Below are 27,538 nucleotides of genomic sequence, written 5' to 3' on the forward strand. Positions count from 1 at the left end.
AAAAAAAATTGGATACAAAATGAGCAAAACCATTGAAAGCTTTATGTTTTCACAGATTCGCTAGAAACTGTGGTCTTACATTTTGAATTGTCTTTATTAATAATCAGTGGTACAGGTTTCAGTAACCAACAGTCAGGAGGGTCTTCACTGGTCTAACAAAATTTCCTATTCACTAAATGTTAATGGATAAGAGTACAAAGTCCTTTGTGTTCTGACTGGCTTTAGGTGAAAAGTTCCCTAAAAGATATTTTTCTTCCCTAGAAGATAATTTCTAAGATTGTCCCATCTATTTTCTTTCTCTCAGGGCTCAGTCGATTTGTCCTTGTGAGCCACTGTGAGCCCTTGTAAGCCCAGCCCCAACTGGGTCACATCCTCGATGCTCAAGGACAGGGAACAATGACTCTAATACTATTTTTTACATCATTTTCTCCTTTTGATCGGAGATTGGCTATAACACATCAATGATCAATACCTGGACTTAGTTGAGCTCCTAGATGGCAGCCATTGTGTTGTTGTTGTTAGGAGCCATCAAGGCAATTCTGACTCATAGCGACCCTATGCACAACAAAACGAAACACTGCCCAGTCCTGCGCCATCCTTAAAATCGTTTTTATGCTTGAGCCCATTGTTGCAGCCACTGTGTCAGTCCACCTCGTTGAGAGTCTTCCTCTTTCCCAATGACCCTGTATTTTACCAAGCATGATGTCCTTCTCCAGGGACTGATCACTCCTGACAACACGTCCAAAGTATCTAAGACGCAGTCTCACCATCCTTGCTTCTAAGGAGCATTCCAGTTGTACTTCTTCCAAGGAAGATTTGTTCATTCTTTTGGCAGTCTTTGGTATATTCAGTATTCTTCACCAACACCACAATTCAAAGGCGTCAATTCTTTAGGCTTCCGTATTCATTGTCCAGCTTTCCCATGCATATGATGCAACTGAAAATACCATGACTTGGGTCAGGTGTACTTTAGTCTTCAGGGTGACATCTTTGCTTTTCAACACTTTAAAGAGGTCCTTTGCAGCAGATTTGCCCAATGCAGTGCGTCGTTTGATTTCTTGACTGCTGCTTACATGGGTGTCAATTGTGGATCCAAGTAAAATGAAATCCTTGACAACTTCAATCTTGTCTCCACTTATCATAATGTTTATTGGTCCAGTTGTGAGGATTTTTGTTTTCTTTAGGTTGAGGTGTAATCCATACCGAAAGCTGTAATCTTTGATCTTCATCAGTAGGTACTTCAAGTCCTCTTCACTTTCAGCAAGCAAGGTGGCGTCATCAGCATATCATAGGTTGTTAATGAGTCTTCCTCCAATCCTGATGCCCTGTTCTTCATCATATAGTCCAGCTTCTGGTATTATTTGTTCAGCATACAAATTGAATAGGTATGGTGAAAGAATACAACCCTGACGCACAACTTCCCTGAATTTAAATCACTCAGTATCCCCTTGTTCTGTCCAAACAATTGCCTCTTGATCTATGTACAGTTTCCTCATGAGCACAATTAAGTGTTCTGGGATGCCCCTTCTTCACAGTGTTATCCATAATTTGTTACTACCCACACAGCCGAATGCCTTTGCATAATCAATAAAACACCTTTCTGGTATTCTCTGCTTTCAGCCAGGATGCATCTGACATCAGCAATGATATCCCCAGTTCCACGTCCTCTTCTGAATCCAGCCTGAATTTCTGGCAGTTCCCTGTCGATATACTGCTGCAGCTGCTTTTGAATGATCTTCAGCAAAATTTTGCTTGGTGTGATGTTAATGATATTCAATGTTTTCTGCATTCAGTTGGATCATCTTTCTTGCGTATAGGCATAAATATGGATCTCTTCCAGTCAGTTGGCCAGGAAGCTGTCTTCCATATTTCTTGGCATAGACAAGTGAGCACTTCCAGCACTACATCCATTTGTTGAAACATATCAATTGATATTCCGTCAATTCCTGGAGCCTTGTTTTTCACCAATGCCTTCAGTGCAGCTTGGACTTCTTCCTTCAGTACCATCGGTTCCTGATCATATGCTACCTCTTGAAATGGTTGAACATCTACTAATTCTTTTGTATAATCACTCTGTATATTCCTTCTATCTTCTTTTGATGTTTCCTGCATCGTTTAATATTTTCCACATAGAATCCTTCACTATTGAAACTTGTGGCTTGAATTTTTCTCTTCAGCTTTTTTGGTTTAAGAAACATCGTGCGTGTTCGCCCCTTTTGGTTTTCTATCCCCAGCTCTCTGCGCATGTCATTATAATACTTTGTCTTCTCAAGCTGCTCTTTGAAATCTTCAGTTCTTTTACTTCGTCATTCTTTTCTTTTGCTTAAGCTGCTTGACTTTTGAGTGCAAGTTTCAGAGTCTTCTCTGACATCCATCTTGGTCTTTTCTTTCTTTCCTGTATTTTCAATGACCTCTTGCTTTCTTCATGTATGATGTCCTTCCACAACTCATCTGGTCTTCTGTCATTAGTGTTCAACGCTTCAAATCTTTTCTTGAGAGGGTCTCTAAATTCAAGTGGGATATAATCAAGGTCATATTTTGGCTCTCATGGACTTGCTCTGATTTTCTACAGTTTCAGCTTGGACTTGCATATGAGCAATTGATGGTCTGTTCCACAGTCGGCCCCTGGCCTTGTTCCGACTAATGATATTGAGCTTTTCCATTGTCTCTGTCCACAGATATAGTCAGGTTGATTCCTGTGTGTTCCATCTGCTGAGGTACATGTGTATAAAACCAAAAACCAAACCTGCTGCTGTTGACTCGATTCTGACTCATAGCGACCCTATAGAGCAGAGTAAAACTGCCCCATAGAGTTTCCAAGGAGCACCTGTCAGATTCGAACTGCTGACCTTTTGGCTAGCAGCAGTAGCACTTAACCACTATGCCACCAGGGTTTATAGTTACCATTTCTGTTGGTGAAAAAAGGTATTTGCAATTAAGAAGTCATTGGTCTTGCAAAAGTCTATCATTCAATCTCCTGCATTGTTTCTATCACCAAGGCCGTATTTTCTATCAATCCTTTGTTTCCAACTTTCGCATTCCAATCACCAGTAATTATCAACGCATCCTGGTTGCACGTTTGATCAATTTCAGACTGCAGAAGCTGATAAAAACCTTCAATTTCTTCATCCTTGGCCTTAGTGGTTGGTGCGTAAATTTGAATAATAGTTGTATTAGCTGGTCTCCCTTGTAGGCATATGGATATATCACTGACAGTTGTACTTCAGGATAGATCTTGAAATGTTCTTTTTGATGATGAATGCAACACCATTCCTCTTCAAGTTGTCATTCCCAGCATAGTAGACTATATGATTGATTCAAAATGCCAATACCAGTCCATTTCAGCTCACTAATGCCTCAGATATCGATGTTTATGCATTCCATTTCATTTTTGATAATTTCCAATTTTCTTAGATTCATACTGTGTACATTCCAGGTTCCGATTATTAGTGGATGTTTGTAGCTGTTTCTTCTTATTTTGAGTTGTGCTACATAAGCAAATGAAGGTCCTGAAAGCTTTACTCCTTCCATGTCATTAAGGTCAACTCTACTTTGAGGAGGCAGCTCTTCCCCAGTTGTCTTTTGAGTGCTTTCTAACCTGGGGGGCTCATCTTTTGGCACTATATCTGACAGTGCTCCACTGTTGTTCATAAGGTATCTGTCAGTTTATCGTACTGTGGGGGCTTCTGTGTTGCTGTGATGCTGGAAGCTATGCCACCGGTATTCAGATACCAGGAGGGTCACACATGGAGGACAGGTTTCAGCTGAGTTTCCAGACTAAGACAGACTAGGAAGAAGGACCCGGCAGTCTACTTCTAAAAAGAATTAGCCAGTCAAAACCTTATTCAATGAAATCGCGGCCGCTGTAGGCTCTTTAAACTCATGGTGCTGGTTTTCCACTGGATACTATCTGGTTCTTCACCAGGGTCTTAAGTAAGAGCAAAGTTCTCATCAACTGCAGACTCAATGTACATCAACATTTTAGCCCAAGGCTTTTTTTTTCCTTTTGCGTTTTACATGTGTAAGACAATAGATGATAAATTTTAATATGCCTAATACTATCAGGACTATAACTTGAAGTACTATTCTAGTTTATGTACTTATTCCTGACGGGAACCAACCAAGTAAATCCACGGACTATACTTTCTTGGGCTAATAAAAAAATCTCAAGTCTGACTATGTTGGTATTTCCTGCCTGGAGGGGAGATGAGAGGGCCGAGGGAGTTAGAAGCTGGTGAAATGGATACAAAAAGAGAGAGTGGAGGGAGGGAGCGGGCTGTCTCATTAGGGGGAGAGTAATTGGGAGTAGGTAGCAAGGTGTTTTTAGCAAGGTGTATATAAGTTTTGTGTGAGAGACTGACTTAATTTGTAAGCTTTCACTTAAAGCACAATGAAATTATTAAAAAAAAAAAAAAGACCTCAAGTCTATTTCATTATCTCATGTCACCTCAGCTTAATGGGGTCAGAGATGGGTGTTGTGTTTCTATCCCAGTAGCAATTTCATCTGTTATTTGTCTCATAGTGATTGATAAATTTCTTAAAGATTTCTCCAATTCAACTATACCATAAGTAGGAATTATATCTACCAACCACACCCTGTGTGCTGGACCAATGGGCTTTTTTCTAACTCTTGTTTTACAGTGGGTAACAATTTAACATTCAGTTTCTAATATTTACTAGCATCATTACCATGACTATCTAGAGGTAATCCTGAGGTTCTCAAAGTGCATTGTCCCATGTGTTCATCAGGCCTCTAAACAAGAAATTACTCACATAAATTCACTGTCGGAAAACCAAAATCAAACCAAACCCATTGCAATCTAGTTCATTCTGACTCATAGTGACCCTATAGGACAGAGTGGAACTGTCCTATAGAGTTTCCAAGGAACGGCTGGTGGATTTGAACTGCCAACCTTTTGGTTAGCAGCTTTAGCACTTAACCACTATGCCACCAGTGTTCCTGTCAGTTGGAAAGGGATCATCTAAATTAGTTGAATCTACCACACAAAAAACATATAAAAAGAACACAAAGTTTGTCTACAGAAAACAGGTGGTATAGAAAAATTTACATGTGACAAGTTTTTATTAATATATGATTAGCAAGATAATACAGGGTGGACTTCTCCTGTTGGAGGTCTCCAGTTAATCTGTCTAAAACATATTAAGTGTTCTTCCCAAGGGCAAGCTGCCCCTCTTTGGTTTACCTATTAACAGTCATGGGTCACTTTTTCAGAAGCAGAAGTGAAATCTAAGACAAAATGGAGTCTGAGCCATGAGGTAGATCTCTTCTGAGAACCTGATTTCTTTAAGATACATAATTTTTTGTATAGCAGGAAGGTGAGAGTTTGATTACAAGCGTTAGACGGGTATTTCATACAACATTGTCTTGAACACTGATTAAATTGATTACTGATTGACCCTAAACATAACTCTATTTACTGGTCTTTGGAGTCAGTTTTTCAAAACAGACTGAATTCTTTTTAAAAAAGCACAATGCCCAGAGGAAAATGGTCTTGCTAGTTTATCTGGACAATTTTTTGACTCAAAGTGGCTTCTGGAATCAGTTTTTTCTCAGAGCTTGAGGTTCATAGGGACACCCAAAGGCGATGGCCTGTGTGGGTTGCCCCAACCTCCATGAAAGCCAGAAATCTGGATTCCAGGAGAATTACAACTCTTTTTATGGTTCCCTCCTTTGGATCGTGATATTGTTATAGAATCTTTGATCAAAAATGTTCAATAAATGGTAATTGGGCACTATCTGGTTTTTAAATTCCCAGGCACCATGCCACAAATCAGGAGGTAGAATAGAAACACAATAATATTAGGCCAATTGTCTGAAATAACCAATGAAACCATGACTAAGGTCTTCAAACCAAGGAAACAAATCTCACGAGGTGTTTGTTTATGCATAGGCAGCATCAGTAACTGCTTTTTATTCACCTCAGCAGCAGCTATATTCTGTAAAACCTCAGTGTGTGCATTAATATAAATACAGTAACAGTTATCTACTGAGGCACGAAACTATTCTGAGAGAACTAATAGGAAAACTAATGCTATTTTAATTTGTAAAATTATAGCTCAAATTTTAGTCACTTTTCTGATTATAATATTTACAACTTTGCTAAGTTTACCAACCGGAACTTCTAATTCAAGAGTTAAAATATCTAAACCCACTAGTTAGATAATTTAGGAGAAAAGAGGAAAATGGTTTCTTACATCCGGAAAGTAGGACCTTAAAGCATTTCTTATTTCCAGAAAGAAAGACTTTAAAACATCAACAATATCTCACATAAAACCCATAGTATTGTTTTGTTTACTTCTGTTCCAAGTGATTCTGGCTTGACTGCAGTCTGGGAAGTCATCAACTTCTGCATAGCAGTTCTGGAAATCTTGATTGAGTTTAGTCAGTCCTTTTCGCAAGTCCAATATAGTCTATCTTTTTTGGTTGCGATATTCTGTTCATATGGTTTCAGAAAATCAGCAAAGTAAAAACTTATCTTCAGATGACAAAACTTAATATACAAAATAGCCATGATTAATTTATAAACATAACTCTTAATAGTGAAAGACCTGATAGAAATTAATTACAAGCATAACATAAAGGTCAAATAAAATCAGTTAAAGGATAAAAATATTTCTAAATATAACCATTTACCATGTTTTTTAAAGAGCTTCAGATATAACACAAAGTAATCTTGAGACATAATAATCTTGAGAAATAATACCATATAGTCAAGATATACTAAGAATATACCAAGATTATCAAGTCTCTAAATATCTGAATAGCAATTTAAAAAAAAATTTCATAGGTAAATGATGTGAATTCTCTAATCAGACCATTTGCTTTGATGATGCTAGATTCAAAAAAAAAAGTTGTGACCAAGTTAGCAATTAAGAAATAATAAAATTGTGGCATAATATTATGCATTTGCTGTCTAATAGTAGGCAAAAACACAAGAGAAAATGCTAACATATAAATCTTAACCCAATGAGAATCAGGCATTTTTCTTGATTTTGACACTTTCCATATAATTTATAACATGTTTTAAAAAAAACCTTTTTACCACTTTTCCTTTATAAATTTTTTTTATGGCTTTCCATGAAGTTTCAAGGTTGTCAGGAGTTTATAATAAGTTACCGTGAAATAACACTAAGTTATTTAACCAAAGATCTTAAAGTAAAAACCTTAGCTTTTTTTTTTTTTTCCTAAAGCCATGTGGCCTGGTTTCTGACTCAGGAATCTTATTTTAATGAGAGGCCAAATCTTTGTCTTCGAGGCAGATTACACAAAAAACAGAATAACTCTTCAACTCAGTAATCAAAGAAAATTTTAACAGCGAGAAACCCAATTTTTTTATGTTATTTAACATTAAAGCTCTTAAAAATCTCGTAAATTAAACCATTAAACTTCAGTCAGATGAACTTGTGACCATTATCAAATAAATTTTTTTAATAAATTTCTTAAACATTCTTTGTTGCATATCTCTTATAGTATACATTCCTTTAAATGGCAAAAATGAACGCACTCATTAGCAGACCCAAATACATATATATATATATATATACATTTTTTCTCTTTGGCTTCTTAAAGTTCTCCTACAACAGAGAGAAGTTTTTTACAGTTTTTTTTTTTTTAATGATTGAGATCCACCCAATTTCTGATAACTACAGTAAAATAGAATTTTTCTTTTTCTTTTGTCTTAAAAGGGTCTCCACCTAGTTGGAAAGAGTCTTTCAAAAGCTTCCCTGGAGCTGTAGGACCCCAGAGAGTAGGGACTGGGGGCTGAGAAGGTCTGAACTTGCCCCACCCTACCTACCTTTTAACTTATGGTAGAAGACAAGGTTAGGTCATTTCCATTCATTTCCATATGTTTAGGTTGACTTAGATGTTTTTGAAGGCAAAAGATGACTGTTTTCTTTCCCTTTTAGTGTTCTGGAACTGTTACTTTTACCTTAAGACAAAATTATTCTTTTGTTGTTGTTTTTTGGTATTTTTTACACTCTCACCTTTAATGTCCTTTTTCTTTACACCAGCTACACTGGTCTCTTTCTAAAGGGATGTGGGGCCTTCTTGGCACCTGTGGCCTTGGTCTCCTTTTCTTTGTTTTCTTGGGGGTGGCCTTTAGCCTGCAAGGCGGCAGTTAGGAAGGCTGCCTGACATTTTTGGCCTGTAACCTTTTTTTTCCTTATCTCAGTTAGAGTAAACTTGGCAGGCCAGTTCTACTCCTCGAGAGATTTTTAACCCTATACGTCCTTTTTCTGAAGTTTTCTTTTTCTTTAACTGATCATAAGAAAAGAATTGCCAATGTTTAATAATGCACTCTGGGGATGAATCTCTTGGTATGTTCTCTTGATTTCCCATTTTGCCCAATTAACTGTTCCCAAGAACCTAGCTTTTTATTTTTATGGGTAGTTGATAACACCAGCTTTTTCTTTTAGTCCGATAGGAATTTATTTGTCTCTCGTGCTGTAGCCAAGAGTTTTCTCAGCTCTGAGAGACAACCTCTTTTTAAAATCTTAACACTCTGCCTGGAGTGTTCTCTGTCGTGCGATTCAAATCCCAGGCTAGACTGAAAATCTGTTCTAACGGTGCATTTCTTTTCTTCAGCCCAATCAATAAATTTTCAGAAGTTTCTATAAGTATGTTCTAATCTGACCTGAATTTCTTTTCACCAATTAATTTCTATGCCAAAAAAAAAACCAAACACAGTGCCATCAAGTCAATTTTGACTCATAGTGACCGTATAGGACAGAGTAGAGCTGCCCTATAAAGTTTCCAAGGAGAGCCTGGTGGATTCGAACTGCCGACCCTACACCACCAGGGTTTCCAATTTCTATGCATCACACATAAATTACACATAAGATGACCAGACAGAGGCGATGGAGATAATCTTGCAGTTTCAACCTCCCAGGCAGCCAGCCAGGTAATGGAGGTGATCTTGGCCACCTCAACTTCCCAGACAGCCCTGGTCACACAGAATATGAACAGACAAACAGAGAGCACTCAGATGAGACAAGCCAGAAAGGGAAATGAGGATGATCTTAGTGAGGTCTAACATATTTCTAGGAATGTCTGAATCTCCACGTCAATCCTCCAGATACCTCCTATCCCCAATACCAGACGGAGGGGCTTCAATCTCCCAATCTAAACAGATAGAGATGCCTACATCCATTCCCCAGAACCAGGGTGCACCAACCAGAGACAGACAACAACCAGACACAAAAACAACAGCCACTGTACACTCATCCACCTACCCAAACTCTAGAGTCACCAAGAGTCCCTCCTTGATATCCTACTCACTAAAAAAAAAAAAAAAAAAACCAGTGCCGTCAAGTCGATTCTGACTCATAGCAATACTATAGGACAGAGTAGAACTGCCCCATAGAGTTTCCGAGGAGCACCTGGCAGATTCGAACTGCCAACCCTTTGGTTAGCAGCCGTAGCACTTAACCACTACGCCATCAGGGCTTCCATCCTACTCACAGGAACAGTCATTTAAGGTGCCACTCACCTCAGAAACCAAGGGTCCAGGTCCAGTTCTGGAAACCACACTGGCCTGCCCTATCTCCCCTGGCCCTGAGCACAACAGGGAGAGGGTCACCGACTCACCTCAGGATCCTGGTTAAGTCTTGCCTTTACCCACCTCTTTGGCGTGGTTGGGGACTGGTGGCACTGCAGCAGGCCCGGGTCCAGCCAACAGCCTCTGGGGACAAACAGTCCCCAGTGGCCACTTGATAGGAGAACTGTAGGTCAGGGCCATGGCCCTCCCCGGGGCCACCGTGTCTCAAATGGCTAGAGATCCCCATACAGGCCACCAAATTTGTTAACAGCAAATTCTCTGGTTAGAGCCACCTGCTGCAAACAGCCAATTCATGAGACGGGGTGAGGTGGGTGGCAAGAGCTTTATTATATATATCGATACATAGGAGACAGAGTGGAATGATCTCCTAAACTTGACTGTCTGGAGGCCAGCTGGGGTTTTTAAGAAAAAGAGGACATGGGTTTTAGGAACTTGCGGAATGTCCATTCTCTTTCTGTGTGGTTTCGGTGGTCACGTCTCAAATATGTTGATCTTTTCCTGCCGTTGTCCCATCAGCCCAGGTGGTGACTGGTGCCATTCTGGTGAGCATCGTCCTGTTTGACTGGCTTAGACCAATATCACTTGTTTTTCCAAGCTCTTAGGGGAAACATTGGTTAACTTTTAACTTTTAGAGGGTCTAACAGCAAAATCATACTTGGAGACAGAGGCAGGCTAGGGAAGGGAAAAAATGGTGCAGGTACTGTTCAAGATATGGTTGAGCAGCCTGTTCCACAACCACCACCCTCATCTACCTCCAAAAGTTTCTTGATCACCTAAAACATAAACTCAGTATCTGTTAAGCAATAATTCCCCATTCCTTCCTCCCCTCAGGCCTGGTAACAACTGATCTACTTTTATCTCTATGCATTTACCTATTCTAAAATCTTCAAATAAGTGATATGTAATATTTGTTCTTTTGTGTCTGACTTATTTAACTTAGCATAATGTTTTTAAGGTTCATTCACGTTGTAGCATGTATCAGAACTTCATTTCTCTTTACGAGTGAATAATATTCTCTTGCTTGTGTAGTAATGCTCATAAGGAGAGACTTCTGCCATTTTGCTATTTGTTTTCTGTGTGTCTTATACCTTTTTTGCCCCTCATTTTTGTCCATACTTCCTTCTTTTGTGTTGTTTTTCTGTAGTGAACCATTTTTAACTTCTCATATCTTTTTGTGTAAATTTTAAAGATATTTTCATTATGGTTACCCTGGGGATTACACTTAATATCCTAAATTTATAGAAATCTAGTTTGAACTGATGCCAACTTAACTTCAATAGCATTAAAAATTATGTTCTTATATGGCCCCACCCACCCATTTCTGTTATTGTCACAAATTACATCTTTATACACTGTGTGCCCAATAACGTAAATTTATAATTTTTTATTATTTGTCTTCTAAATCATGTAAGATAGAACAAGTAGAGTTACAAGCCAAAAGTATAGTAAAACTGGCCTTTATAGTTACCCATGAAATTACATTTACTGGAGATATTTATATCTTCATATAACTTTGAGTTACTGTCTAGTGTCTTTTCAACCTACAGGACTTTCTTTAGCATTTTTTGTAAAGCCGGTCTCATTGTAACAGAATCCCTCAACTTTCTATGGAATAAACCAAACAAAACCAAATTCGGTGCCGTGAGTCGATTCCAACTCACAGCGACCCTATAGGACAGAGTAGAACTGCTCTATAGGGTTTCCAAGGAGTGGCTTGTAGATTCGAACTGCTGATTTTTTGATGAGCAGCCATAGCTCTTAACTATTATGCCACCAGGGCTCCATTTATGGGGTGGGGATATCTTTATTTAGCTGTCATTTTTGAAGGACAATTTTGCTGGTTTCTTGGTTGGTAGTTCTTTTCTTTCAGCACTCGAATTATGTCATCCCACTCCCTTCTGCCATAATAGGTCCTGAGGAGAAACAAGCATTCAATCTTATGGAGGATCTCTTGTATGTGATGATTCACTGTTCTCTTGCTGCTTTCAGGATTCTCTTTTTGTCTTTGTTTTCAACAGCTTGATTATAATGTTTCTTGGAATAAATGAATTTTAGGTTAATTCCATTGTAGTTCATGGAGCTTCTTAGATGTGTGCATTCATTTCTTTCATCAGGTTTGAGTTTTCAGCTATTATTTCTTCAAATATTCTGACACTTTCTCTTTTCTCCTTCTGAGACTCACAAAGTGTATGTTGCTCTGCTTGATAGTGTTCCACATATTCCTTAGGCTTTGTTTATTTTTATTTATTTCTGTTTCTCAGACTAGATCATTTCAATTGTCCTATCTTCAAGTTCACTGATTCTTCTGCCAACTCAAATCTGTTTTTAAGCTGCTCTGGTAATTTTTTTTTTAATTTCAGTTACTGTTCTTTTCAGATCTGGAATTTATCTTTTGTTCCTTTTTATAATTTCTATATTTTTATTTTAGCTTTCTCAGGAATGGTTCTGTCATTTTATTTTGTTTCTTTGAATGGGCCATCCTTCTCTGTTTGTCTGTATACCTTGTCATTTTTTGTTGAAAATAGAACATTTGACTAATTAGAACGTGGTGACTCTGGAAATCAGATTCCCCCCTTCCTTGGTTTTTGCTGGATCTTCCTTCCTTCCTTCCTTCCTTCCTTCCTTCCTTCCTTCCTTCCTTCCTTCCTTCCTTCCTTCCTTCCTTCCTTCCTCCCTCCCTCCCTCCCTCCCTCCCTCCCCCCTCCCTCCCTCCCCCCTCCCTCCCTCCCCCCTCCCTTCCTTCCTTCCTTCCTTCATGAAGGTTTAGTGATTTTTCCAAACTATTTTTGCTGACTGAACTACCTGATGTGTGTGTTCACTGAAATCTCTGTTGTTTTCTCTCATATTCAGAAATTGTTCTGACAAAGATTTCCTCTAATTGTGGGAGTTCGAAAAAAGAAAGAAAGAAAAAATAAAAACAAGCAGAGAAATGAAAAAAATCACCTTTTGTAGTATTCACAGAATGGCTCTTTGCTGGAGCACTCCTTCAACACTTAGCTTACATTAGTGTAGAGATCAACCTGAGGTGAAAGCTTAGGATTTTCTTAGGTATTTATGGGCATGCGTCTTGCCCTGGCCATACATGTGCCTTTCTAAATTATCTAGCATACATGGGTGCTTCTGAATACCCCAAATTTCTAAAGAAAATCTCTTCTTGGCTTCTAGGACTTAGCCGTAAGATTTCTATTGCATGTCTCAATTGTCCTCTCATGCCCCAGGTAGATACAGGTCTTTCAATATGCTTGCAGCTCCTTAACTATCTACAAGATGAACAAAACAGAGGTGTTCACTTTGTTTTACCTATTTAGGTAGGCATATAACAGGTTCAAACAGACAAATTCAGTAATTTGTGCTTAAGGTATGGTCTTCTTTCAGAACCCAGGACCAGAATCCTAAGCTGGAAGCCCAAGATCCCGCTTCAAACTGGCTACAGAACTGGGACAGGAAGGGACACAATCTAGTAACAAAAAGCCACAAAACTTTCCTACCATTTTCTTGACATTACATGTTTCTTGATTCAGTGCTACCTTAGTTGCTGTGACTGACAAGGTTATTTCTAATTATTTTTGCATGTTTGATATTTTTTAAATAATTATTTTATTTTTTGTTGTTTTTGTTGAGAATATGCACAACAGAACATACACCAATTCAGCTATTTCGACATGCACAATTCTGTGACTATTGATTACATTCTTCACATTGTGCAACCATTCTCACCCTCCTTTTCTGAATTGTTCCTCTCCCAGACACAAACTCACTGTCCCCTGAGCTTCCTATCTAACCTTTAAAGTTGTTTTCAATTGGATCCCATATAGAGAGTTCTTTAACTGAGCACAATGCTCAGGGTAGAGTTTCTTTACTGATTTAGCTAAACTACTATTTTTTACTATTAGGTTTAAAGACTTCAGAGGATATTTTTGATTTAAGGTTTAAAGATTATCTCAGTGCAATAATTTTGTGGGTTCATCTACCCTTAATGCCTCCAGAATGTCTAGATTGTATGACAATTTGAAATTCTTTTCCAAATTTTCTCCCTTTTGATCAAGATATTCTATAGAACCTAATCAAAACATTCAGTAATGGTAGCTGGGCAACATCCAGTTCTAGTCTTGTGGGAAAGAGGCAGTTCATGGAGGCAATTAGGCATGCATTCTATTTCCTCCTCATATTCCTGTCTCTCTTTCGTCCTCTGTTTTTCCTGGTGAATAAAGACCAGTTGTTGTTTTTATAACCACTTGCAAGATTTTAAGACCCCAGACAATACTCAATTAATTAGGAGGTAGAACAGAAACACTAAAAATGATATTAGGCAGGTTAAATTAACTAATTAAAAATAATTAGGCCATGGGATGTATGTCTCATGAAAATATGACCCTAAAAATCCAAACCAAGACACCAAATCCCATGGGGTGTTTGGTTGTAAATAAGTAGTTTCTTCTCCCCTCCCTTTTGTTATTGAAAAAATATGTATCGCATAACATTTAACATTTCAATTTTATACAGGGGTAAAAACTTATTAACATCAAGTACATAAATTGGCTATGCAACACTTCCCCTTAAGCAATGTGAATTTTCCATCACTGTATAAAAAAATAATAATAATTTTTTTTTTTAGTAACAGAAACTCAGTGCTCCATAAGCAATAAATCCCCGCTTTCCTCTTCCCTCCTGCCCCTGGTAAAACCCACTAATAAAGTTTTATCCCTATACATTTGCCTGTTCTTGTCTTTTTGGGGGGCCCTGGTGGCACAGTGGTTAAGAGCTTGGTTGCTAACCAAAAGGTCAGCAGTTCAAATCCACCAATTGCCCCTTAGAAACCCTATGGGGCAGCTCTACTCTGCCCTACAGGGTCGCTATGAGTCAGAATAGACTCTATGGCACTAGATTTTTGTCTTTTTACATGTGAGGGTAGACAATATCTATCCTATTGTTATTGACTTATTTCACTCAGCATAATGTCTTTAATCTCCATCCATGTTTTAGCATGTATCACATGTATCAAGACTTCATTTCTCTTTCTGACTCAGTAGTATTCCATTGTATGTATGTACCACATTTTGTTTATCCATTCTTCTGTTGTTGGGCATTTAGGTTGTTTCCACCTTTTGGCTATTGTAAATAGTGCTGCAAGAAACATTGGTGTACATATGTCTGTTCGCATCACTGATTTCAAGTACCTTGGGTATATTTCTAGCAGTGGAATTGCTGGGAACTATGGTAGTTCCATTTTTAGTTTTTCAAGGAACCACCACACTATATTCCACAATTTTTGTACCATTTTGAATTCCCACCAGCAATGGATAAGTGTTCATATGTCCACATATCCTCGCCAATGTTTAATATTTTTTTCTTTTTTTAATCTTAGCCATTCTAGTGGTAGTGAAATGGTACCTCATTGTGGTTTTGATTTGCATCTCTCTGAAGGCTAATGACGTTGAGTATCTTTTCATGTGTTTGAATTTCCTCTTTAATGAAATGTCTATTTAAATATTTTGTCCATTTTTTGTTGAATTATTGTCTTTTTGTTAAGTTGTTGAACTTTTATATGTGTATTGGTTATTAGATTCTCATCAGATATATGGTTTCTGAAGCTATTCTCCCAATCAATAGCTTGTCTTCATTTTTTTGGTAAAGTCTTTTGAAGAACCAAAGTTTTTATTTTTATGAGGTCCCATTTATTTATTTTGTCTTTTGCTGTTTGTGTTTTTGTTATTATATCAAATAATTCATTGTTAAAAGGTAGGGCCAACAGCTTGTCCTTGTATTTTTTCTAAGAATTGTATTGTTGTAGTTTTCACATTAAGATTGTTAATTCATTTTGAATTTGTCTTTTTGTATGGTATGAGGCATGGATCATGTCTTATTTTTCTGCAGGTGGAAATCCAATTTTCAAAACACCATTTATTGAAGACACTCTTCTTTCCCTATAGAATGGACTTAGCACCTTTGTCAAAAATGAATTGACCATAGATGTGTGGTTTTATTTCTGGACTCTCAGTTCTATTCCATTGGCCTACCCAGAAACCCGTTGGTCTACATGTCTATTTTTATACTAGGCTGTTTTGATTACTATAGCTGTATAATATGTTTTAAAATCAAGAAGTGTGAGTCCTCCTACTTTGTTTTCTCTTTCAACATTGCTTTAACTCTTTGGGGCCTCTTGCCATTCCATATAAAGTTGGGGATTGGGTTTTACATTTTTGTAAAGAAGGCTGTTGGAATTTTGATCAGGATTGCATTGAATCTATAGATTGTGTTGGGTACTATTGACATCTTAATAATATTAAGTCTTCCAATCCATGAACACAAAACATCTTTCCATTTATTTAAGTATTCTTTAATCTCTTTCAGCAGGGTTTTATAATTTTCATTGTTTAAGTCTTTCACATCCCTGGGTAAATTTATTCCTAGGTATTTTATTCTCTTAGATGCTGTTAATGGAATCATTTCCCTAATTTCCCTTTCAGATTTCTCATTGCTGGAGCATAGAAACCCAACTGATTTTTGTTTGTTGACCTCGTACCATGCAACTTTGCTGAACTCCTCTATTAGCTCTAGAAACTTTCTTGTGGATTCTTTTGTATTGTCTATGTGTAGGATCATATCATCTGCAAATAGTAATAGTTTTACTTCTTTTCCAATTTGAATAATTTTTATTCCTTTTTCTTGTCTTACTGCTCTGTCTAGGACTTATAAAATACTGAATAGGAGTGATGAGGGTGGGCACTCTTGTTTTGTTCCTGATTTCAATTGAAAAGTTTTCAATCTTTCTTCAAGTAAGTATAATGTTGGCGTTGGTTTTTCATATATGCCCTTAATCACATTGAAGAAATTCCCCTCTATTCCAATCTTGTTGAGGGTTTTCATCAAGAATTGGTGTTAGATTTTATCATATGCCTTTTCTTCATCCATAGACATGATCACCTATTTCTTTTTTTTTTCGTTGTTCTATTGATGTAGCATATTACATTATTTGATTTTCCAGTATTGAATTTTCTTTTCATTCCTGTAATAAATACCAACTGGTCATACACCCAGGCCTCACTTATTGACATGGTTAGGTCCCAAAGACCAGGTCATTATACAAGAATTGCCAATAAGCAAAAATGGAGGATGACCACATCAGATCACATAATGGAAGATTACTACATCATTACTTAACTGCCAAATTACATCATTACATAACTGCCAAACCACTGAGAATCACGGCCCAGCCACAATGAAACATAATCTTGATCATCACATCCTCTGCTTTCATTACTGTCAGACACATGTCTTTAATGGGCGAAAGAGTTGGATAGTAGATTTTTTACTATTGTCGTAAGTGCCAAATGTCAGATAACGAGACAGTTGATAAGTGAAGAGTAGGTGTAATGTATGACTATCAATATGCTGTTGGATTTGGTCCACTAGTGTTTTGCTGAGAATTTTTTCATCTATATTCATAAGAGATATTGGCCCATAGTTTTCTTGTGATGTCTTTGTCTTGCTTTGGTATCAGGGTTCTGTTTGCTTAAACAGGATTGATGTCGAATTTTTTCTAAATGTTTGGTAGAATTTCTCAGTGAAGCTATCTGGTCTACAGCTTTTTTTTTTTTTTTTTGGATTACTGATTTGATCTCTTCATTTGTCATGAGTCTGTTGAGATTTTCTAATTCCTCTTGCATCAGTTTAGGTGGGTTGTGTGCTTCTAAGAATTTGTCCATTTCATCTAGGTTATCCAGCTTGTTGGCATACAGTTGTTCATAGTATTTGGTCACAATTCCTTTTATCTCTATAACGTCAGTTGTAGTGTCTCTACTTTCATTTCTCATTTTTTTATTTGTATCTTTTTTTTTTTTGTTAGTCAAGCTGAAGGTTTATCGATTTTTATTGATCTTTTTAAAGAACCAACTTCTGGTTTTGTTGATTCTCTAGTGTTTTTCTGTTCTTGATTTCATTTATTTCTGCTCTGATCTTTGTTATTTCCTTTCTTCTGGTAGCTTTAAGTCTAGTTTGATCTTCTCTTTCTGGTTCCTCAAGCTGTAGAGTTAGGCTATTGATTTGAGATCTTCTTTTTTAATGTAGGAATTTATTGCTATAAGTTTCCCTCTGAGTACTGTCTGTGCTGCATCCCATATGTTTTGGTATGTTGTGCTTTCATATTCTTTTGACTCTAAGTAATTTTTTATTTCTCTTTTTATTTTTTCTTTGACCCATTGGAAGTTTCAGAGTGTGTTGTTTAATTTCCATATGTTTGTGTATTTTCCAGGATTTTGTTGCTGTTGTTGTTGTTGGTTTCTACCTTCACTCTACAGGTGACCCTGCTGGTATTTGAATACTGATGGCATAGCTCCCAGCAACACACAAGACCCCACAGTATGACAAACTGACAGACCCATGGGGACTCAGGTTTCAGCTGAGCTTCCAGACTAAGACAGACTAGAAAGAAGGACCTGGCAGTCTACTTCTGAAAAGAATTAGCCAATGAAAACCTTATGAATAGCAGAAGAACATTGTCTGATATAGTGATGGAAGATGAACCCCTCAGGTTGGAAGACACTCAAAAGACAACTGGGGAAGAGCTGCCTCCTCAAAGTAGAGTCAACCTTAATGATGTGGATGGAGTCAAGCTTTCGGGACCTTCATTTGCTGATATGGCACTACTCAAAATGAGAAGAAAGAGCTGCATATAGCCATTAATAATCAGAACATGGAGTGTATGAAGTATGAATCTAGGAAAATTGGAAATCATCAAAAATGAAATGGAATGCATAAACATCAATATCCTAGGCATTAGTGAAATGGACTGGTATTGACCATTTCGAATTGGACAATCATATGGTCTACTATGCCAGGAATGACAACTTGAAGAGGAATGATGTTGCATTCATCACTAAAAAGAACATTTCAAGATCTATCCTGAAGTACAACTCTGTCAGTGACAGATAATATCCATACACCTACAAGAAAGACTAGTTAATATGATTATTATTCAAATTTATGCACCAACCACTAAGGCCAAAGATGAAGAAGTTGAAGATTTTTATCAGCTCCTGCAGTCTGAAATTGATCAAACATGCAACCAGGATGCATTGATAATTACTGGTGATTGCAATATGAAAGTTGGAAAAAAAAGAAGGCTCAGTTGTAGGAAAATATGGCCTTGGTGATGGATATGATGCCGGAGATTGCATGATAGAATATTGCAAGACCAATGACTTCTTCATTCCAAATACTTTTTTTAAACAATACAAACAGTGACTGTACACATAGACCTTGCCAGAAGGCATACACAGGAATCAAATCGACTACATCTGTGGAAAGAAACAATGGGAAAGCTCAATATCATCAGTCAAAAAAAGGCCAGGGACCAACTGTAGAACAGACTATGCAATTGCTCCTATGCAAGTTCAAGTCAAAGATGAAGAAAATTTGAACAAGTTCACGAGAGCCAAGGTACAAACTTGAGAATAAAAAAAATTTGGAGATCATTTCATGTATAGATTTGATGTGTTGAACACTGATGACCAAAGACCAGATGAGCTGTGAAATGACATCCAGGACATCATGCATGAAGAAAGCAAGAGGTCGTTAAAAAGAAAGGAAAGAAAGAAAAGACCAAAATGAATGTCAGAAGAGACTCTGAAACTTGCCCTTGAACATCAAGTAGCTAAAGCAAACAGAAGAAATGGTAAAGTAAAAAAAGCTGAACAGAAGATTTCAAAGGGCGGCGCCAGAGACAAAGTATTATAATGACATGTGCAAGACCTGAAGTTAGAAAACCAAAAGGGAAGAACACGCTTGGTGTTTCTCAAGCTGAAAGACCTGAAGAAAAAATTCAAGCCTTGAGTTGCAATAGTGAAGGATTCTACGTGGAAAATATTAAACGACACAGTAAGCATCAGAAGATGGAAGGAATACACAGAGTCACAGTACCGAAAAGAATTGGTCGACGTTCAGCAATTTCAGGAGTTAGTATATGATCAGGAACCAATGGTACTGAAGGAAGAAGTCCAAGCTGCACTGAAGGCATTGGTGAAAAACAAGGGTCCAGAAATTAACAGAATACCAATTGAGATGTTTCAATAAATGGATGCAGCGCTGGAAGTGCTTACTCATCTACGCCAAGAAATTTGGAAGACAGCTTCATGCCAACCAACAGGAAGAGATTCATATTTTTTCCTATTCCAAAGAAATGTGAACCAACACAATGTGGAAATTATCAAACAATATCATTAATATCACCACAAACAAAATTTTGCTGAAGATCATTCAAAAGCGGCAATAGCAGTACATCAACAGGGAACTGCCAGAAATTCAAGCCAGATTCAGAAGAGGACATGGAACAATGTATATCATTGCTGATGTCAGATGGATTTTGGCTGAAAGCAGAGAATACCAGAAAGATGATAACCTGTGTTTTATTGACTAAGCAAAGGCATTCGACTGTGTGGATCATAACAAATTATGTATAACATTGTGAAGAATAGGAATCCCAGAACACTTAATTGTGCTCGTGAGGAACCTGTACATAGATTAAGAGGCATTCGTTGGAATCGAACAAGGGGATACTGTGTGGTTTAATGTCAGGAAATGAGTGCATCAGAGTTGTATCCTTCCACTATATTTGTTCCATCTGTATGCTGAGCAAATAATCCGAGAAACTGGATTATATGAAGAGCGGGGCATAAGGATTGGAAGAAGACTCATTAACAACTTACAATATGCAGATGACACAGACTTCTTGCTAAAAGTGGAGAGGATTTGAAGCACTTACTGATGAAGATCAAAGACTACAGCTTTCAGTATGGATTACACCTCAACCTAAAGAAAACAAAAATCCTCACAACTGGACCAATAAGCAACATCATGATAAACAGAGAAAAGATTGAAGTTGTCAGGGATTTCATTTTACTTGGATCCACATTCAACACCCATGGAAGCAGCAGTCAAGAAATCAAAAGACTCATTGCTTTGGGCAAATCTGTTGCAAAAGACCTCTTTAAACTGTTAAAAAGCAAAGATGTCACCTTGAAGACTTAGATGTGTCTGACTCAAGCCATGGTGTTTTCAATCTCCTCTTAAAAAGCTGGACAATGAATAGGGAAGACCGAAGAAGAATTGGTTCCTTTGAATTATGGTGTTGGTGAAGAACATTGAATGAACTGCCAAAGGAACAAACAAATCTGTCTTGGAAGAAAAACAGCCAAAATGCTTCTTAGAAACAAGGATATCAAGACTACATCTTCCATACTTTGGACATGTTATCGGGAAGGACCAATCCCTGGAGAAGAAAATCATGCTTGGTAAAGCAGAGGGTCAGCGAAAAAAAGGAGGACCCTCAACAAGATGGATTGACACCGTGGCTACAACAATCGACTCAAGCATAATAACGATTGTGAGGATGATGCAGGAGCTGGCAGTGTTTTGTTCTGTTGTACATAGGGTTGCTATGAGCTGGAATAGACTAGATGGCAACTAACAGCAACAACCTTCACTCCATTGTGGTCAGAGAAAATACTTTGTATGATTTCATCTTTTAAAATTTATCAAGGCTTGTTTTTTGACCTAACATACGGTCTGTCTTAGAGAATGATCCGTGGGCACTGGAGTAGCATGCGTATTGTGCTGCTGTTTGGTGAAATGTTCAATTTATGTCTGTTAAGTCTAGCTGTTTTACAGTGTCATTCAGGTCCTGTTTCCTTTTTGATCTTCTTTCTAGATGTTCTGTCCAATACTGAGAGTGGTGTGTTGAAGTTTCAAACTGTTATGGTACTGCTTTTTCTTCCTTCAATTCTATCCATATTTGCTTTTTATACTTAAGTGATCCAATGTTGGGTGCATATATATTTATGATTGTTAAATCATCTTGATGAATTGACCCTTTTTCACTCTATAAATTCCATCTTCATCTCTTCTAACAGATGGTGTCTTAAAGTCTACTTTGTCTGATATTAAGAATGCCACCTAAACACTTTTGATTATTGCTTGCATGGAATATTTTTTTCTATCCTTTCACTCTCAACCTATTTGTGTTCTTGAGTCTAAGGTGTGTCTCTTGTAAACAGCATACAGTTGGATTGTGTGATTTTATCAATTCTGTCATTCTACCTTTCAACGGGAGAATTTAGTTCATTCACATCCACTGTAGTTAGGATAAGAAAGGACTTATTGTTATCTGTTTTTTGTGTATCTTCAGCCTTCATTGTCTTTTCCCTTTAATGCTGTCTGCTTTTGTGTTTTGTTGGTTTATTGTAGAGAGCCGTTTTTTTGTTCCCTTCTCTTTTCCTTTTGTGCATGTTTTCAAATATATTATCTTAGTGGTTTCAAAGAATATTACATTTGACACGTTGCATTTTATAACAGCCTAGGGTAAGTTGATACCAACTTAACTTCAGTAACATACAAGAAATTCTATATCTATACCATTACCTCCTCCCTTTTTGCTGTTGTTATCACTGATAACATCTTCATATTTCATGCATCCTATGACATAATTTTAACCTTGCTTTTTATACATTTGTCATTAAAAAGCATGAAGGACAAAACAATTAGAGTTATCAAGCATGAATACTTTATTACTAGTCCTTATTCTTGTCCATGCAATTACCTTTACTAGAGGTCTTTCTTTTCATGTATGGCTTTGAATTACTTTCTAGTGTCTTCTTTCCCATCTGCAGGACTCCCATTAGTGTTTTTTTTTTTTTTTTATTGGGTCAATCTGGTAGATATGAACTCTTTCAGCTTCTCTTTGGGAATGTTTTAATTTTACTCTCATTCTTGAAGGACAATTTTGCTGCTTGTAGTATTCTTGGTTGACAGTTTTTGTTTTTTTCTTTCATCACTTCGAATGTATCATTCCATTGCATTCTGGCCTTCAATGTTTCTGACTAGAAATAAGCACTTAATCTTATTGAGGATCCTTTATATGTGACTGTTTATTTTTCTCTCACGGCATTCAGGATTCTCTCTTTATCTTTACTTTTTGAGAGCCTAAGTGTGATACATTTTGGTGTAGATCTTCCTGGGTTTATCCTGCTTGGAGTTATTTGAGCTTCTTGGATTTGTAGATTCATGTCCTTTACCAAATCCAAGAAATATTCCATTAGTATTTCTTCAAATATTATTTCTGACCTTCCTTTCTCTTGTCTCCTGGAATTCCCATGATGCAAATATTAGGTCTCTTGATGTTATCCCATAATTCCATGAAACTGTGCTTAGCAATCTTTAGCCTCTGTTCTTCTTACTCTTCAGCCTTCATAATTTCGACTATCTTATCCTCCAATTCATTGATTCTTTCTTCTGCCTGATTAAATCTGTTGTTAAATCTTTCCATTGTTTTTCTCGTTTCAATATCATCTCTTTCAGTTTTAATGCTTCTGTTTGGTTTCTGTGTTTTTTAAATCCTCTTTTTGTTCATGAGTTGCTTTCCTTATTTCCTTTAGATCTTTGCATTTTCCCCTAGTTCTCTGATGATGTTTAAAAGTGTTGTATTACATTCTTCCATGCTGTTCATTATTCAGGCTTCTATAGACCCAAATTCACTCCTTCCATCTTGTTCATTCGGATTATCTATCACTTCTCTTATCTTTGTGTGTCTTGTTATTATTTGTTGGGTGTTGGAATTTTTGAGAGTGTTAACATTCTCAGTTCTCCCCAGTATTTAGTGTTTTTGCCTGCACTAATTTCTGCATGAAACTCTTAGACAGATAGAACCTTCAGCCCTTCCTTACTGGTTCCTCTCCCTCTCTTTGACAGCACCTTCTCCCTCTCTGATTCAATTAGAATTACAAAGTTTCAAATCTTGGTTTTTGACATTCAATATCTCCTAAACAAACCAGAGATCACTCTGTCCACTAGAAGGCACTGCCATTTAGGTGAGGTATCACGCACTAATCAATCTGTCCACCAAGAAGCATAGTCCTCTGTCTCTATCACTCCCTCCCCTGCCCTCCTTCTGCAGCATCTATTCAGTTGGAAAGCCCACAGCCAGTGAGTCCCCTGTGGAGCTGGGTGTTGCCCTCAGGTTTTGCCTGAGGCTTCTTTTCCTACTCTGTTTTTGTCATTAGGTGCTGTCAAGTTAGTTCCAGCTCATAGCAACTCCATGTACAACAGAATGAAACACTGCTCAGTCCTGCGCCATCCTCATAATAGTTGTTATGCTTGAGCCCATTGTTGCAGCCACTGTGTCAATCCATCATATTGATGGTCTTCCTCTTTTTCGTTGACCCTCTACTTTACCAAGCATGATGGCCTTCTCTGGAGACTCATCCCTCCTGATAACAAGTCGAAAGTATGAGAGACGAAGTCTCACCATCCTTGCTTCTAAGGAGCATTATGGTTGTACTTCTTTCAAGACAGATTGGTTTGTTCTTTTGGCAATCCATGGTATAGTCAATACTCTTCGCCACCACCACAATTCAAAGGCATCAGTTCTTCTTCAGTCTTTCTTATTCATTGTCCAGCTTTCAGATGCATATGAGGCAATTGAAAACACCATGGCTTGGGTTAGGCATACCTTAGTCTTCAAGGTGACATTTTTGCTTTTCAACACTTTAAAGAGATCTTTTGCAGCAGATTTGCCAACGCAAGGCAGCTTTTGATTTTTTGACTGCTGCTTCCATGGGTGTTGATTGTGGATCCAAGTAAAATGAAATCCTCGACAACTTCAATCTTTCCTCTGTTTATCATGATGTTGTTTGTTGGTCCAGTTGTGAGGATTTTTGTTATCTTTATGTTGAGGTGTGATCTATACTGGAGGCTGTAGTCTTTGATCTTTGTCAGTAAATGCTTCAAGTCCTCTTCATTTTCAGCAAGCAAGGTTGTGTCATCAGCGTAACACAGGTTGTCAATGAGTCTTCCTCCAATCCTGATGCAGGGAACTTTCTTTAGGAGTTCATATCAGCCCAGCAGCTGACAGTTACTGGGTAGGAAAGGGGCTGGCATGCTCTGTATGGATCCACAGGGAGGTCCGGCTTATACTACCAGAACTCCACTGGTATGCTGCTAGCGGATGCAGGCTTCACTCAAGGTAACGTCTTCCTAGCACACAGCAGCCTTAGTCAGCAATCTTCAGCACTGACCACCAGGGAGATCTCTTCTCTTGATTTCTGAGTCTGAGATATGGAATACATAGGCAGGCAGGCAGAGTGCTGGCTGTGAGTACACTTTCTATTGCAGATGGTCTTCTGTAGCAATTTGGAGCAGCCTGGCAGCAGACAGTTACTGGGTGGAGGAGGTGCTGGCATGCTCTGAACGGACCCCCAGGGAGGTTTGCCTTGTTAATTTAAAGCAGAATCTTGGGGTCCTGTCTCTGTGCACAGACAGGGATTGTGGTAGTTAGGGAATCAGGCTCTTTTGCTAGGGACACTTCCCCAGTTCTCAGTAGCTGGTGGCCCACAAGGCAGGGGGAAAGGGCTGGGACAGTGGGAGAAGCAATTTTCCTACCATATGTAACTCGTTGATTCTTGCCCCCTTGCATTTCTCTGCTGTTGTCCTCTGCTCCTTGATTCAGAGTTCCTGAAGGCTGGGTACTCTTTTCTTTTTGCGTTTCTTGGTGTCTTTGTGGAGGAGGGTTGGAATGATGATCTGTTTGTATCACTACCTTCTCAGAATTCTCCCCTACTTGTTTTTGATGTTTCTTTGTAGGACAGAGCATAGAGCTTCTTACTCTACCATCTTGATGATATTACCTCAACTTCGCCCATTTTTTAAATTGGATTGTTTGACTTTTTATTGTTGATCTGTAAGGGTTCTTTATATGTTCTGAATGCATGTCCCCTGTTTTGTGATTTGCAAATATGCTACCCCATTCCATGAGTTGTCTTTTCACTTTCTTGAGGGTGTCCTTTGAAGAACAAAATGTTTTAAATTTGGTGAAGTTTCATTTTTCTATTGATTTCTTGTGCTTTTGGTGTCATATTGAAGAAATCCAAGGCAAAAAATATTTATATCTATGTTTTCTTCTAAGAGTTTTATATAGTTTTAGCTCTTACATTTAAATATGTGACACATTTTGAATTAGCTTGTGTATGTGGTCTGAGTTAAGGGTCTAACTTCATTTGTTTGCATGTGGATATCTTGTGTCAGCACCATTTGCTGAAAAGTTCCTTCTTTTCCCCATTGAATTGTCTTGGCATCCTTGTGGAAATTCAGTTGACCATAAATATAAGGATTTATTTTTTGACTCTCAATACTATTCCACTGATCTCTACAGCTATCCTTATGCCAGTATCACACTGTCTTGGTCATAGTAGCTTTGTAACATGTTTTAAAAGAGCCCTAATAATGGGTTTTAATGGTGCAATGGTTAAGTGTTTGGTTGCTAACCAAAAAGTTGATAGTTTAAACCATCCAGTGACTCTGTAGGAGAAAAGATCTGGTGACCTGCTCCCATAAAGATTTCAGCATAGGAAACCCTATGGGGCAGTTCTACTCTTTTCTATAGGGTTGCAATGAGTCAGAATAAACTCACCAGCACCTAACAACAACACCAACAACAGCAGTTTTGAAATTGCAAAGTGTGAGTCCTCCAACTTTGTTTTTTTCAAGGTTGTTTTGGCTATTCTGAATCGCTTGAATCTCTATATGAATCTTAGGATCAGCTCATCACTTTCTGCAAAAAAGCTGATCTTTTGATAGCAATTCTGTTGAATCAGTAGTTCAATTTGGGGAGTATTCATATCTTAACGGTATTAAGTCTTCTGATCTATGAACATCGTGTGTCTTTTCATTTAGGTCTTCTTTAATTTCTCTTAAGAAAGTCTTTTAGTTTTCAGAGTACAAATTTTGTACTTCTTTTGTTAAATTTATTCTTTTTGATGCTATTTTAAACTATTCCTAGTTTGTTGAGTGGTTTTAATCATGAAAGATATTGGATTTTGTCAAATTCTCTCTTGCACCAATTGAGGTGGTCGTCTTTCCCCTCTTCAACTTATTAATATGGTGCATTACATTGATTTGACTTTATTGTGTTGAATCATCCTTGCATTCCTGGAATAAATTCAATTTGGTTATGGTATATAATCTTCCTAATATGCTACTGGATTTGATTTACTTGCATTTGAAGATTTTTGCATCTATACTCGTAAAGCATATTGGTCTGTAGTTTTCTCGTGATGCCTTTGACTGGCTTTGGTATTAGAATGATGCTGACAATGACAGAATGAGTAGTGACATGTTTGCTCTTCTGCTCTTTTTTTTTTTTTTTGAGGGATTGGTATTAACTTTTCTTTCAGTGTTTTGTAAAATTCATCATCTGGTGCTAGGCTTTTCTCTGTGGGAATTTTTTTTTTAATTACTAATTCTGTCTCTTCACTTCTTATAGGTCTATTTTTTAAGTCAGCTTTGGTAGTTTGGATATTTCTAGGAATTTTACATTTAATATGGGTTACCTAATTTTTTGACACACAGTTGTTCATAGTGCTGTCTTATAATCCTTTTTAAAAATTTCTGTATAGTCGGTGTCCCCTTTTCATGCCTGATTTTAATAATTTAAATGTTCTCTCTTTTCTTTTGTCAGTTTAGCTAAATGCTTGTGAATTTCGTTGATCTTTTCAAAGAAGCAACTTTTAATTTTGTTGATTTTCTCTATTTTTCTACACCTTATTTCATTATTTTCTACATTAATCTTTATTGTTTTCTTCCTTTGAGTTTAGTTTGCACTTCTTTAGTTTCTTAAAGTGGAAGGTTTATATATTGATTTTGGATTCTTTTTAAAAATATAGGCATTTATAGCTGTATATTTCCCTTTAAGCACTGTTTTGGCTGTATCCCATAAGGTTTGGTGTGTGTGTTTTCATTTTTATTTATCTCAAGGTAGTTTATAGTTTCCCTTGCATTTTTTTCTCTGACTCATTCGTTATTTAGAAGTGGATTTTTTAATTTGTACATATTTTTGAATTTTCCAAACTTCCTTCTGTTCTTAATTTCTAATTTAATTCTCTTTTGATTGGAGAACATACATCGTATGACTC

Source organism: Loxodonta africana, chromosome X (assembly GCF_030014295.1).
Source record: "Loxodonta africana isolate mLoxAfr1 chromosome X, mLoxAfr1.hap2, whole genome shotgun sequence".
NCBI classification, from domain to species: Eukaryota; Metazoa; Chordata; class Mammalia; order Proboscidea; family Elephantidae; genus Loxodonta; species Loxodonta africana.